Genomic DNA, 15844 nt, shown 5'->3' on the forward strand with positions numbered 1-15844 from the left:
TCACACACTCGTGCAGCTCCTGTCTAACCACTTATCTGGATGGAGTGTGGAGCGAAGCCGTCGCTGATCACACCTAACGCCAACCCAACGGATAAGGAACACCACAGGAATACGGCTGCAAAAAGAGTCCAGACTATAATGCAGTTTCACGTTCAGCAGAGAAATTACCTCTTCTGATAGCTGATTTCTCGGCGGGGAGGTGGAGTTGCAGTCCGGCCTTTATGATGGTAGTGATGTGATGTGGATGAGTGACAGCTGGTGCTGATAACGAGTGACAGCTGTCACTCCCGGTTGCTATGACGCCCTCTCATGCTTGAAGCCCGCACTTCAAGCAGGTCGCCATCTGGTGGTGGTGGGCCAGCAGTACCTCCTCTTCAGCGGCCCACACAACATATCTCTGAATAAAATATCAGTAAAATAATCAAAACATAATTGGGGTATTCAATGTCATACAACTGTTGTGATTTTTTTTTAACAAAGTGTAGCTGTCCCACACTATTGCCGTAATTTCCACCACAACAATAATGTCCCTTTAAAAAGTTTGTATGAAAGATTGTGTGGGTAGTTTCTATGGAGATAAACAGTAACATCAGAGCACATGTATATAGCGCCAAATCACAACAAACAGTTGCCCCAAGGTGCTTTATATTGTAAGGCAATGGTGTGGTGGAAATTACATTTACAAGGCCAATAGTGCCCATAGTTAAAGAATCACCCATATGCTCTTAAATAAAAGAGCAATAAACAAAATTTAAATGATGCATAAACCAACACTGACTCGCTGGACTCTCTGGTGATGACAGCAGAGAAGAGAACACTGGACAGACTGTTGGACATTATGGACGATACCAGTCACCCTCTGCACACCATCATCAGCAACCAGAGGAGCCTCTTCAACCATAGACTGCTCCTTCCCAAGTGCAGGACCAACAGACTGAAAAACTCCTTTGTCCCTCAGGCAATCAGACTGTACAACTCCTCACTCAGGGGAGGAGGAGTAACAGGAAGACAAAGGTCGGGAATGAGATGAACTGTAGTAGCCAGTAAACCAGTAGTGAGCAGTATTTCTGGTATTTATATTTGTGAATTTACATTTGCAAATTGTTTTTTACTTTCACTTTTGATACCCTGTGTGCTGCTATACAATGCTGCTGGAACCTCAATTTCCCTGAGGGAGTCTTCCCAATGTATTAATAAAGTTCTACCTAATCTAATCTAATCTAACATTATTTCTAAATATACAGTGGGGTAAGCCACATAATTACAGTAAACAAACTGGAGGCGCCTTTTGTTAGGTTTAGTCATCTCCAATCATTGGCTCACAGCTCCGGCCTCGCTGTCTCAGTCAACTCGACTCTTACCTCCTCTGTGCTCAATATGTAGCAGTCATTAGGAGAGAAGTAAGTAAAGTTAATTGGCTCGTATGAGCAGAAATTCTGTGGCAGTTTAGACACTTCACACGTGCACTGATAAAGATGTCTAAGTGCACTCATAGTCACATACAGGTGGTTCATTAAGGAGTGTAAGGAAGTAGACAAGGAGGGAACAAGACAGCGGCTGCAGATATCAGAAGCCACAAGCAGGTGGCACTACAGAGCGACTCGCGCCAAACGACAGCAGCAGAGGTGTGCAAAGGGAAAAGGCCAGCTGAGAGGAATGGGACAGTATATCCTTTTCAGTGTTATCATTTCAGCTCCGAAAGCTGCACAAACCATGAAATCTGGATGAGATCCACGAAGGTGTGTTTCCTTGATGTTTGTGTGCCATTGTGCGGCCATAACCGCACTGATGTGTGCTTTTGAAGTATGCCAAATTAATGCAACCCCACCCCCATCCACGCTTTTTTGGTGAGTGGAGTCAAGGGAAGGCGAGTCCCCACGATCCCCGATCTGAACCGCAGCTGGCAGATGCCGATAAGAGGAACAGGCTCCCCCATCAAGGCGCAGCTGAATGGGAGCAGAAATGGAGAAGATGAGAGGAGAGCAGATGAGGAAAATGGGAGGTGTGCAGGAAGGAAATGTCACAGGGTTTTTTTTTTTTTTTGTGGCTTGGAAATGTACTCTGATGGTGTGCATTTGGAATCACGCTTCCATTATAGCTGAAGCATTTACTCCATCCCATCTCTGTAACTGTCAAAGGTGCTTTGTCAGAAGGGCCTGAAAGATACAAGGATGAAAACAGAAAAGGAAGCTTACTAAAAGGTGAATAAGCCCCTCCCCTATTTATTTGCAAGTCTAACAATTGAGGCAAGAATCACACATTGAGAATGAGATGATAATGGGAACTGACCTATTTTATTACGAGCAGCCAAAGAAAAACAGCTTTGACTGCACACGTTAAGGAGAAATTACAATGTCTCCAGTTCATTTGAAGTTCATGTGGCCATCTGACTGAGCTTTCCACGCTTGGTTCATTCTCACGATTTTTCCATGCCAGTGGCTATTAAAGATGTATGTGCACAGTTTATTTTGAAGAGTTTCAAAGCATAAATCTGCAGAACTGAATGAAAATGCAAAACAAAAAGTAGCTGTAATTTTAAGTTTCACGCAGTGTGTCATCACCAGAGTGTGAGAAGATTCTAATTATAAACTTCAATAAGGAACAGTTAGAGTGACATTTCCTCTGATTACGGTACTGCCGCACTGGGTTGCGGCAGCTTACAAACGCCATTTGCGAGGGAAATTGCAAGAATTCATAGGACGGTCGGCATTTGAGCACAAATCAGCGAGATCCTTGCACCTGCAAAGGCCACATTCGACATTTGCGAGAGTACCCGCATGCTTACGCGTAGCCAAGGGTGGGCCTGGATGGGCCTGGGCCCACCCACTTGTCAGGCAGGCCCGCCCATCCAATGAGAAGGCTGAGTCAACACTTGACAGTCACCTGTTGTTGCCTCATTGTATTCCTATGATGTGGTATTGCATTAGCACTGAGTGACAATTAATACATTTTGTCAAAAAACCCTGGTTCATCTTCTGTGATTTTTATTAATTCATTTTCAGAGTACAGTGGTCCCTAGCTATAACGCGGTTCACCTTTCGCGGCCTTGCAGTTTCGCGGATTATTTTAGAGCAATTTTGCATAGTTTTTTTTTTAACGGTGCATTGTGTTCTGCGTCCTTATCAGGCGGTCCGTTCGCGGCACCGGTCGGCATCACCGCGATTGCTCTCACTGCCTCTGATGCGCTTTCTGCGGGCTCAGTAAACGCTGCAGCGGGCCAATCACACCGCCGCCCTACTGTCTGCTGTGCGGAATTGCGCCAAATCTGGCAATAGGTCCAGAGATACGCTCGCTGTTTTGATCCGGATGTTGATCGCAGCCGTAGAGCTCCGTGACCACCGAGAGAGGACTTGGATTCTTTGCGGGTCCCGCATCCGTACCTCCAGAGGCAGTGAGCGAAGGAAGAGCACGCACATTGTGTTCTGCGTGTGTCTGTTTATAATCTTCTCGCACAGAAGAAAAAAGAGAGTGTTTACACAGGAGAGAAAAGTGAGAAAATGTTAATGCCTGTTTGAGAAAAGTGTATAAAGTGTGCAGTGAGGGGTTTTACAGCCTTAAAACATCTATAATAATTGTAAAAAATAGCGCTGACTACTTCGCGGATTTCGCTTATCGTGGGTTATTTTTGAATGTAACTGCCGCGATAAACGAGGGACCACATTTTTCCTCAAATAAATAGTCTTCTGCGGGCCTCCATCACAATGCCAATAACAACATGCACCGTCGAACGGCTGTTTTCTACTGTTAATCGGATAAAAACGTCCACCAGAACATCCATGTTGACTCACAGACTGGATGCACTCTTCGTGCTTCCCCTTGAAAGAGAACTGAGTGAATCGTTGGACTATGATGACATGATAAGAGAGTTCAACAAAAAACCCTGTCGTCTCCTGCTGTAGCATTAAAAGGATTCATCAAATGTAAGTGTGAGACCATTAATTACTTTTTCTTCTAAATAGGCCTAATTGTTATTATTATATTGCAACTGCCATGAATCATGTTGGTGTCCGTTCTGATGGTTTTTAATTTGGCCGCCGAGCCATGGTTTCCATTGTTTATCAATTTCATAATTTGGCCGCCGAGCCAATCTGTTTTCATGTTGCGGATATATTTAGAATTTTTATTTTAAAGGACTTTACATGACTAAGCGTTGCGTTGCTGCTTGCATTGTCCATGGGGTGCTTGTGTCTGACACTTTGTGTCTGTATAACTGTGCACACAGCGTCTGTGCAGTTGGCTGAGATGTGTTCATCATTAAACTTGGAATTCATTTTTGAAACAATGCCTTATTTAAATACTTATTGACATTTTGGGTTTAGGCCGAGCCAAGTAGGCTACCAGACTTGCACTGAATGTGTGTGTGTGTGTGTGTGTGGCGCTGCACTGCAGCTTGCATTATCCATGAAGAGTACTTGTGTCTGACGTGTCACGTCTGTGTGCTGACTTTGCCAGTGCTGTAGGCTAAGTGATAACGTTGCTTGCGATGTCCAAACAAGGCACACTTTTTCAAACGGTGTATTATAATACCTACAACTTACCTACAACCCCAAAGGTTGGGCCCGTCTGATTTTTTCTGGGCCCACTCGTTTTATGATTTCTGCCTACGCCCCTGCTCACATGGCATTTGAGTACAGAGATGTGGCCGATCCAATATCAGTATCGCTTCTGAGACCAACGTAATTCACGGATCAGAAATTTACGATACAACCTGCGGAGTTTTCCAATCCAGGAAAATGTCTCCACAAGTGCTGCTTTGCTTCTCTGCTCGGTGCAGAGTGAGGGGACGGGAGGAGGGTTTCTGAACTGAGGCATGTCTCTTACTGAGATGAAGACACTGCAAAGCAAGATAGCAACGTGCAATGTTTGCAAAGTCATTGTACCAAGAGGCGGACGCTCTGTCGCGACCTGAATCAAACATTTGAAAAGCGCCACATTAAATAATGCAAGGATTATTAACTGGGAGCAGAAAGACTAAATGATGATTTAGTATGATGATTTACCCAGACTAACTCCAAATATGAGTAAATAGTAAGTCCCTTCGGCTGCTCCCTTGTTTTGTACTCGGGGTCGCCACAGCAAATCCAAGGTGGATCTGCATGTTGAATTGGCACAAATTTTACGCCGAATGCCCTTCCTGATGCAACTCCACATTGCATGGAGAAATGTGGTAGGGGTGGATTTGACCCGGGAACCTTACGCACTGAAACCAAGTGCATTAACCACTTGGCCACCACCCCTACCCAAATATGAGTAAATAAAGTACCTTTATTTATTTTTTGGTGGCTTAACAGGGGGCATCCAAAATCCATAAATAAATAAACAATAAAATAAGTACAAATAAAAATTACTGTTGAACGAAGGACTGTCTAAACTTGGTATCAACTCATTTTCCTGAAATTTTAAGATGTATTCAAGTCAATGGTGCAGTGCAGTCTCGTTTGAACTCTTGCGTGATATCATGGGATTTGATCCCTTCTGGGGACAGCTTCTCAGTGCGCAACACAAACACAGCATCACTTCACACGGAAAGATGGTGTACGGTTTTGTTTTCGGCTGCAATCTCTGAAGCAGTGCAATTTTTTTCAGACCCAGTGGCAAAGGGAAGACGAGATAAATGGGAGAGGTTGTGTCGCTAAGTTTTAGTGAGATTTAATGTGAATAATGATAATGGGGCTGACCCTGGAAGTACAATTTTTGCATAATATGCTCTTTCATTTAACCCCTTTATCGCCCACCCTCAAACGAGACTACGCCCAATTGGTACAAAGCAAATAGATCCTTATCATCTGTTCAGACTGAATAAGGCTTCAATTTTTGATATGAAATTCAGACAGAAATTGCACATCAACGCTCATAGGGTATGAAGAGTTAACTGATGGCTTGACTGAACAGAACTGTCGGTGATCAGTGTCTAGTTCTGTTTTTCCTCAAGTAAATAAAGGGCTTTTTTGTTTGTTTGTTTTAAACAAAGTCACCACGTGGTATTTATATTTTTCCTGCATCTATAAATATTTCACTTTTAATTACTGAATGATTCTTGTGTGGAAAAATATGGAATGATTTTAACAGGGACTGATTTTAGCTTTTTCTCAAAGAAAAGATCATCATCAGCATCCTTCCAGGCAAATCTCTTAATGCGCTTCCTGTCTTTTTGGATTTGGCAGGCAACCAGAAACAAGAGGCGCCAGAGTAAAGCTGGATAGCGTGTAAGACAATCCATTTTTTTACAGCAAGTGGAAGAAAAAGCTTTACAAAAATGTCTGCATGAATAAAAACATTTAATCTGGTTATTCTAGTTAATCTGTTTAATAATCTACCCTTTAAATCTTACAGTGTATCAGTTGTTGCATGTGTTGTTCTTGATTTTGGAAATGAGGAAATCCGCTCCGTCTTCAAAATGGTTCATGTACTTGGAGTGGGGGTGCCATCTGGTGTTCAAGAGATGAAAACTTCAGCCACTGACCCAACAATAAAACTAGTACTTAATTCTTTCACCAAATCATTAAATCTAGGCTTGCATCTTAGATATACCTTCTGGAAAATTGTAACTGGACTTTCAGGTCTTCTTTTTAAGAAAAGCCTTCTTTATACCACTTCATCATGAAGCTGTATAAACTGGGGATACAAAATATCCTCATATAAAATCAACAGTAATGATAATAATAATGTTAAGCAAACACAGCTCTGGTATTGGAATAGTACTGGTATCAGCAGATATCTAAATTCAGGTATCGGGATCAGATTGGAAGAGAAAAAATGTGGATCAGCGCATCCTTATTTGAGTGGCACTCACACAATTTGCATATGGACATTTTCACCAGTGTCTGTGCGATATTTGGCTGACATTTGGCCGTGAATATGTTAGTACCAATTCAGTGAGATACCAACTAAGAATTGATTTGTGCGTTTTGTCGCAAATTTGCATCTCCAAATGCAGCCAGTAAGATGGTACCTTAGTATGCGATTTCTTCTGATTAGTTGCTGCGTCGAACTTGTTTTCATGTGACACTGTTGGATTTCAAAGAACTGGATTTGTCTTCTTAAAAAAGCCATTTTGAAAAACATACAAATTGAAATAAAATGTCTTCTTTATCATCATGATTGTTATACCTTAGAATATTAAACCGTGATGCCAAATCTTTGTGCTGAAATTTTTAAAGGTTTTCCCTCAGTCAGTGAACAGTTAATTGACTTCGTCATATGTTAAAGAGTAATAATAAGCCTTTACCTTTGGGGCTCTCATTAAGGTGGAAATTTATGTTAACCTGTGAGCAACTGAAAATAACAGTATCATTGACTCCACTTCCAGTAAGTGTGTCACTTCATTTTACCATGATGTATAAAGTAATCCATCTGGGTGAGAAGGAACTTTGACATTATGACACAGCAGCTGTTTCTATGTGACAGAAAACAGAATTGCATGAGAGGCCTTGATAAAGGAGGAGAAGAGGAACAGAGGAGAGGGGATTATTGCCGAGAGCTTTCCTGCATCACTGCAGTGAAGAAGGCCACAAATTGAGCCGATGAAAAAGGGGGTGTTGAGAAAAGAAAAGAGAGAGCAGAGGATATTCTACCAGGCTAACACTTTGACTAATAAATGGTGGCTGGAACACCGTCATCATCATAACTTAATCTTTCTGCCACACAGTGCAGCGGAGTTGAAATTGTTTATTTCGGGCATTTCGTTCTCTTGGACTGGAGCAGCTGTCAGAACTTTTATAGATACTTTCATAATGTGTGTATGGAACATATTTTCCTTGTAGCTCCAAATCTGGTTGCTGATCCATCATGCAGGCCAAAACAGCCTAAGTACAGAATTTAAAATATAATAAGAAATAAACGCAGGATAAGCAGTTTAGTAAAATTTGATTCATTTACAGATCTGAATCCTTCTGACTGAATTTATCTGTATGTAACAAGTCCTTTGAGTCACATAAGTCAGTATTACTGAGACTGCACAAGTCCAGTGTGTCCTACTCAACCCAGTCTCACGGCAAGTTGTGATTCAGCAGCACGAAATATACATTAATCTATTGGTTTGTGATATTGTGATGAAAAGCGCCTCAGTTTCGTCACGGCAGCACGAATACATTCTAATTCATTCCGTGATGTCTGCACGAATTAAAAGTTAAGCGGGGGGAGTAGGATTAGGTTATGGTTAAGGTTAGGGTTGGAGGTAGGAGTAGGGTTAGTAATAGTGAGTAAAAAATAACCCTGTCACAAAAATTTGACTCATTTCGTCACGGGAGCACAAAAAACAAACAAACAAACAAACAAAAAAAAAAAACGTGAGACTAGGCTGGTCCTACTACATATAAACTAGAAAAAAAAAATTACAAATAAGTGGCATCATGTAATTTTAAAAGTTCATTAATAAAAAACATCCTTTAACTTAAATTTGCAAGGAATTATGGGATGAGTAATTTCTTCATGATGAAAACTAATTATGTACACCAACTTGTACCTTTGCCTTTTTTTTCTTTTCCCCTTTTTTTGAGATTCAAATCAAATATTTTTCTTGCCATGATTAATCTCATAGCTGACTGGGCCTCGTTCAAGACTTAAAACGTTTACAGAAGGAGACTTTTACTTTGGAAACTGGAGCTCTTAAAAAAAGTGAACCATCACTGTTGAGCTCTAAACTGGGCTGATTATCATCTGTTTTGTCCCAACACAAACCTTCATCCCAAAACACCTAATAAGAGGAGCCAAGTTGAAAATTCCCGGTGTTCCCCTGAATTGATTTGTTTATTAATTGAAATTTAGACTAAAAATCATTGTGTTGTCAAGCAAACGCCGGTCGCTCCTAATTGGTTAGATTCTAAGTCCACTGTATAACTAAAAGCAAAGTGAAGAGGATTGTGTCAGGAAGTGTCATGGATGGAGGCAGAGATAAACCAACTTTCACTTCACCTCTGCTGAAGCAAAAGCGCAGCTCCATAGGAGATGTAAACTCAGAGAGGACAAAACACAACCCGTCTCTGTTCCTATGTGTGTGTACATACACACAATCTGTCACCAGCTTTCTTTGGTCTCTCTGTCACTTTCTCCTTAAAAGATAAAGCAGGAGATGGAAAACTGTGGAGGAGGACAGTGCAGCATCTCCCTCTTATTATTCACCTTATTCAGGAAGTCAGGGTGGGCGGCTCCATTTTGTCAAACACCTTCCGGTTTGTCACTGCGACTGATAATTAGAAGAAGTGTCCAAACTGAGCAGCATTAATTGTTCAGTTCGTGGGTGCCACAACAACTGGAAGCAGAGGAAACTCGCTTTCAGAATGATGTTTTGAACATGGAAAGCAGAGATCTGAGTGCTGTGGACCAGCATTTAACTTATTCCCTCCTCCATCGAAAGATGAGGATCTCCGGTGTTGGCATAAAGGTGCTGAATTTGAAAATCCACCCAAACGTCCCAATGTCTGTTCTTTTAATTTATGGAGAAAAAATCCACACCACTGGATCTTTACCGAGAGAAATGATTGGACTGTAACGCTCTGTTGAAGAAGCCACGGCGGATGCTAGTGAGATAAAGCAGGTAAGCTGTGTTTTGTAGCATTAGCTGGTTAGATTATTTATTCATTTTTCTGGCGTTGATACAGTCCTTGCCCAGTCCGGATCTTGCCAGTTCCGGATCACTGCTGTAGTTTTTGCACATTTCTCATAATCAGCACTAATAAGCTAATACGTGGTACCAATGGAAAGACTGATGTTTTGTCTACAAACGACCCAAGCTCGACCGGATCCAGCCTTCCTTATGATCAGCAGAGAATCAAAACATCCCGGTCTCAGTGGTGTGCACACATTTCTGACTCACTCATTCCTGCTAGTTTGAAAGTAATGTCCTAAGACGTAGCAAGGTAGTTAGCCATTCGGTGTTTTGGTTTTAGAGTGGGAAAATACTTACTTGGGTAGAAAATGTCAGTGTGTTATGTCTTGCTGTTTAACTGCTGCACACATTTATCTCCGACGTGAAAATTTGCCAGTTGTGGATCACTGAAGCAGCAGCCTCGTGTCAGTACTTGTGAGTCATGTGGACTTTGGAGGTCATCTCAAAATCACGAATGGGCATTAATGTGGGGCTTTTACAAGGTCTGTCCAAAAGTAACGGACCTTTTTATTTTTATTTTTCAAAAAACGATATGGATTTGAATCACGTGTGATTGCATCAGCCAAGCTTGAACCTTCGTGCGCATGTGTGAGTTTTTTTCACGACTGTCGGTTGCGTCATTCGTGCTGTGAGCAGGCTTTGTGTGAGCAGTGGTCCCACCCCCCTTGTCCGGATTTTTATTGCGAATAAATGTCTAACGATTTGGAGCTTGCTGCATCAATTTTTTCCAGAAACTGTGAGAGACCTCCAGGTGGACACCGTTCAGAAAATCAGATGGCTTTCAGGGACGATTTTAGGGGATTACACAGCTTAGGAGTGCTCCAGCCGGTTTAAAGACCGCCCACAGCTGCTGAGAGCGCGGCTGTGGGCGGACAGCCGGGGGGAGACTTCCTCAGTCCGGTGGGCGGGCGGGCCTCCGCCACCGTCTCGTTCCGAAGACCGTTAATGATCCTTCCGCAGGCTCACCTACGGAAACCTTGTTACGACTTTTACTTCCTCTAGATAGTCAAGTTTGATCATCTTCTCGGCGCTCCGCCGTGTTCCGACCCTGGCGGGGCCGATCCGAGGACCTCACTAAACCATCCAGTCGGTAGTAGCGACGGGCGGTGTGTACAAAGGGCAGGGACTTAATCAATGCGAGCTTATGACCCGCGCTTACTGGGAATTCCTCGTTCATGGGAAATAATTGCAATCCCCAATCCCCATCACGAGTGGGGTTCATCGGGTTACCCGTGCCTCTCGGCGAAGGGTAGGCACACGCTGATCCGATCAGTGTGGCGCGCGTGCAGCCCCAGACATCTAAGGGCATCACAGACCTGTTATTGCTCAATCTCGTGTGGCTGAACGCCACTTGTCCCTCTAAGAAGTTGACGCCGCGCGGCGCGCTCTCAGTAGCTGTGGGCGGTCTTTAAACCGGCTGGAGCACTCCTTAATCTGTGTAATCCCCATAAAATCGTCCCTGAAAGCCATATAATTTTCCGAATGGTTATCACCTGGAGGTCTCTCACAGTTTCTGGAAAAATTGATGCAGCAAAGCTCCAAATCATTCAGACATTTATTCGCAATAAAAATCCGACGAGAGGGGAGGCCAACTGCTCACCCAAAGCCCTGCTCACAGGCGAGCTGACGCAACAACAGGCGTGAAAAAAACTCATGCATGCGCACGAAGGTTCAAGCTTGGCTCATGCAATCCACGTGATTCAAATCCATATGGTTTTTAAAAAAATAAAAGGTCCGATACTTTTTGGACAGACCTCGTACTTTTTAATTCGGGAGAAATCTCACTTCCACACTTCATTTTTTGCTCGTAAAAACGTATAACGGCGCCTTTCAAAACTAAGTAAATACTCATTTAATAAGTATAATTTCTATCATTTTGTGTCACAATGAGTGCATGATCCAGAACCGGCAAAGTGATGCCATTTCCGGCAAATATTTGCACCACATATAATGTGGCTTCACACTTAAGTAGAAAGCACTACTCCCACCAGACTTTCAGCTAAATAACATCCAAAATTACCCAATACAACAATGCACATAAAGGACATTCAGTTGCATTACGGCTCCGTATACTGGGACTTTAAAAAAGGTTAATCAGAATTGGGGCAACCGTCTGTACAACCAAACACTGCATGAATAACACCATACTATATTAACGTCACATAATCTTGGCATTACGGTGATACTACTTGGCGCGTAGCATTTGACTTGATTGTGCTTTTATACGAGCTTCAGCGGCGCTGTGCAGTGCGAAGCTCGGTCGTTCCTCATAGCCAAACGTCCATGCCGAGTGACAACACAAAGTAGTTAAAATAATCAAGGGCCACTTTTTCATGTCATGTTCCCACTCTGTTTATGAGCCGTGGGTGAGTCAGAGTTATCCCTTTGAGCTTTTCAAAAGGTTTTTGTTTCTACCCATGTAATATCTTCCGTTGTTCTAAATTGAAAACATCGCTCACCGGAAGTCCTAAGACAAAATGGAAATGCCTCTGTTGTAAAAGTGGGCGGGGCTGAATAAGGTGAATAACAGAACAGAGGACACACAACACACAAAACGCAACGGATGCAATCATTCCTCTAAGCGACAGTGGCTAACCATGCTACCATGAGGATGGTGTAATTCTTATCTATTATTAAGTATTTTACACAAGTTATGTTCAATTGTGTGTAAAATGTGTATGGCAGTTGGAAGTAAATTTGTGTTTATTGCAAAGTGTAGTAATGCCTCTGCTTTTAGACAGAGTCAGAGAAAGAGGGTTCGCTGGCTGTTCCCATAGACTCTGTGCTATCATACAGCGAGGCAGAAGCGCACTGTTGATGATCTTAACAGTCTTATTGTGTATTTAAAGTGAAGCAGTGTATTTTTAAAATACTGCTGTTTGATAATATCTGTGCTAATTCCTTATTCTCTGTTAGTTATCAAGTGTTTGTCTGTGTTATTTGTTTGGAAGTTTCTGAGAGTTATGTTTCACTTCGATTATATGTGCAAGTTTCAGAAACAGGGAGGTCTCCCCCTGCTGGTGAGAGCTAATAACATTAGAAATATGAGCCTAAACCACACCTACTGTGATGCCCACAAGGTGTAAAAAGTGTTGTATGACTCATTTTAGGGGCCTTTCAGAAGATGGACACTGTTCCTGAGGGAATTTCATGCAGAGCGCAGTGGGCATTCCAATTCACAGATACGATAGTCTAGTCATGGATGGACAACTCACTCACCCACTCATATACATTTTTTTTTAAATGTCCAAACCTTATACTACGGAACCCGGGAGAGGTCACTTAAAGTGATATTTTTTTTCTGGCCATGATAACTTGTGTGCACATTTTCCTTTAATGAGCCCTCCAATTAAACTGCTCTCAAATTAATAAAGCGTGCGCAAGTTTGCCTGGCCGTGATCATTCGTGCACACGTTTTAATGGCCGTGGTAATTTGTGCGCACATTTTCCTTTAATTGAGCCCTCGACTTAAATGCTCTCAAATTAATAAAGCATGTGCAAGTTTTCCTGACCGTGATAATTCGTGCACACATTTTAATGGCCGTGGTAATTTGTGCGCACATTTTCCTTTAATTGAGCCCTCGAATTAATAAAACGTGCGCACGTTTTCCTTTAATTGAGCCCTCAAATTATAATAAACGTGCACACATTTTCCTTTCATTCAAAATGAACTTCATAATATGACCTAACTGTAATCCTCACGACGGGGAGACGCTTCGCCCTCAGCATCCTTTTTAATGTGCTTAAACTCCAGATGATGCCATGCTGCATAGCTGGAGTTCTCTATATGTCCTTCTGCACCCAAACCATGATGATACACTCTGACCAGATCCATTTCTAATGGAGAAATGCATTACACCGTCTCCTGGTTTGTTGGCTAATAGCCAACATTTATGTGTCAAGACAATACTGAGTGTACGTTTTACAAATTGTGGCCACGTTTAAGTAGATCGTGCCCTTGTTTTACTCAAACAATGCTTAAAATGTACGCACAATATCATAAAACAAGCGCACAATATAGCGCACAATATAATAAAATGTGCGCACAATATAATAAAACATGCACACAATATAATAAAACATGTGCACAATATAATAAAACATGCACACAATATACACTCAACAAAAATATAAAGCAACACTTTTGGTTTTGCTCCCATTTTGTATGAGATGAACTCAAAGATCTAAAACTTTTTCCACATACACAATATCACCATTTCCCTCAAATATTGTTCACAAACCAGACTAAATCTGTGATAGTGAGCACTTCTCCTTTTCTGAGATAATCCATCCCACCTCACAGGTGTGCCATATCAAGATGCTGATTAGACACCATGATTAGTGCACAGGTGTGCCTTAGACTGTCCACAATAAAAGGCCACTCTGAAAGGTGCAGTTTTATCACACAGCACAATGCCACAGATGTCGCAAGATTTGAGGGAGCGTGCAATTGGCATGCTGACAGCAGGAATGTCAACCAGAGCTGTTGCTCGTGTATTGAATGTTCATTTCTCTACCATAAGCCGTCTCCAAAGGCGTTTCAGAGAATTTGGCAGTACATCCAACCAGCCTCACAACCGCAGACCACGTGTAACCACACCAGCCCAGGACCTCCACATCGAGCATGTTCACCTCCAAGATTGTCTGAGACCAGCCACTCGGACAGCTGCTGAAACAATTGGTTTGCATAACCAAAGAATTTCTGCACAAACTGTCAGAAACCGTCTCAGGGAAGCTCATCTGCATGCTCGTCGTCCTCATCGGGGTCTCGACCTGACTCCAGTTCGTCGTCGTAACCTACTTGAGTTTGCAAATGCTCACATTCGCTGGTGTGTGACACATTGGAGAGGTGTTCTCTTCACAGATGAATCCCGGTTCACACTGTCCAGGGCAGATGGCAGACAGCGTGTGTGGCGTCGTGTGGGTGAGTGGTTTTCTGATGTCAATGTTGTGGATCGAGTGGCCCATGGTGGCGGTGGGGTTATGGTATGGGCAGGCGTCTGTTATCGACGAAGAACACAGGTGCATTTTATTGATGGTATTTTGAATGCACAGAGATACCGTGACGAGATCCTGAGGCCCATTGTTGTGCCATACATCCAAGAACATCACCTCATGTTGCAGCAGGATAATGCATGGCCCGATGTTGCAAGGATCTGTACACAATTCTTGGAAGCTGAAAATGTCCCACTTCTTGCATGGCCGTCATACTCACCGGACATGTCACCCATTGAGCATGTTTGGGATGCTCTGGACCGGCGTATACGACAGCGTGTACCAGTTCCTGCCAATATCCAGCAACTTCACACAGCCATTGAAGAGGAGTGGACCAACATTGCACAGGCCACAGTTGACAACCTGATCAACTCTATGCGAAGGAGATGTGTTGCACTGCATGAGGCAAATGGTGGTCACACCAGATACTGACTGGTATCCCCCCCCCCAATAAAACAAAACTGCACCTTTCAGAGTGGCCTTTTATTGTGGGCAGTCTAAGGCACATCTTGATATGGCACACCTGTGAGGTGGGATGGATTATCTCAGCAAAGGAGAAGTGCTCACTATCACAGATTTAGACTGGTTTGTGAACAATATTTGAAGGAAATGGTGATATTGTGTATGTGGAAAAACTTTTAGATCTTTGAGTTCATTTCATACAAAATGGGAGCAAAACCAAAAGTGTTGCGTTTATATTTTTGTTGAGTGTAATAAAATGAGTGCACAATATAATAAAACGTGCATATTCTCTCCACATGCAAAACATTTTGCGACGACACTTCCAGGGCTCCGTACTATACCATTGCATGCACAACAAACATATTTGCAAGATGTAGTGTTTTCAACATAATAAGCAGCTTGAGAAATTTTACTTGTTTGTGCTCGGTGCTTCTGCCAACAGCTTACATTTTAGAATTCCAAACAACCCAATGCACATGGAGTTGCTAAGCACCTGTACAATTCTCTGAAATCCATACTCGTGTTAGTAATTCTGCACTTTATCTGAGACCGAAAAGAGACAGATGCTAAATTTTTCCCATAAGCCTTATGCTGACATAAAGCCAGACTAAGAAGCGAATGGTGACAGAGGTTTTCCTTTCACGGGTTGAAGGTGCTGACAGAGCGCAGCTGTGGCATTATGGGTCTGGATCAACAGATCAGCAGGTATTAGTCTCACCTTCCATCTGTGTTTGCCCTGCATGTGTCTGTCAGTGTCTCAACCGTCAGACAGCTGGAAGC

General features: G+C 42.6%; 1 protein-coding gene and 1 long non-coding RNA gene across 3 annotated transcripts in view; one reads left to right on the forward strand and one right to left on the reverse strand.

The window, feature by feature from the left end:
• Window positions 1–15844, reverse strand: part of LOC117524015 (Kv channel-interacting protein 2) — a 387777-nt gene that overhangs the window by 283604 nt on the left and 88329 nt on the right. The gene's annotated exons all lie outside the window — the stretch shown is intronic.
• LOC117524018 lies at window positions 4194–10810 on the forward strand. Its single transcript, XR_004564675.1, has 3 exons — window positions 4194–4204; window positions 4791–4794; window positions 10726–10810. It is a non-coding gene; the product is annotated as an uncharacterized LOC117524018 (long non-coding RNA).

The sequence above is a fragment of the Thalassophryne amazonica genome, chromosome 13 (genome assembly GCF_902500255.1).
Source record: "Thalassophryne amazonica chromosome 13, fThaAma1.1, whole genome shotgun sequence".
Lineage (NCBI taxonomy): Eukaryota > Metazoa > Chordata > Actinopteri > Batrachoidiformes > Batrachoididae > Thalassophryne > Thalassophryne amazonica.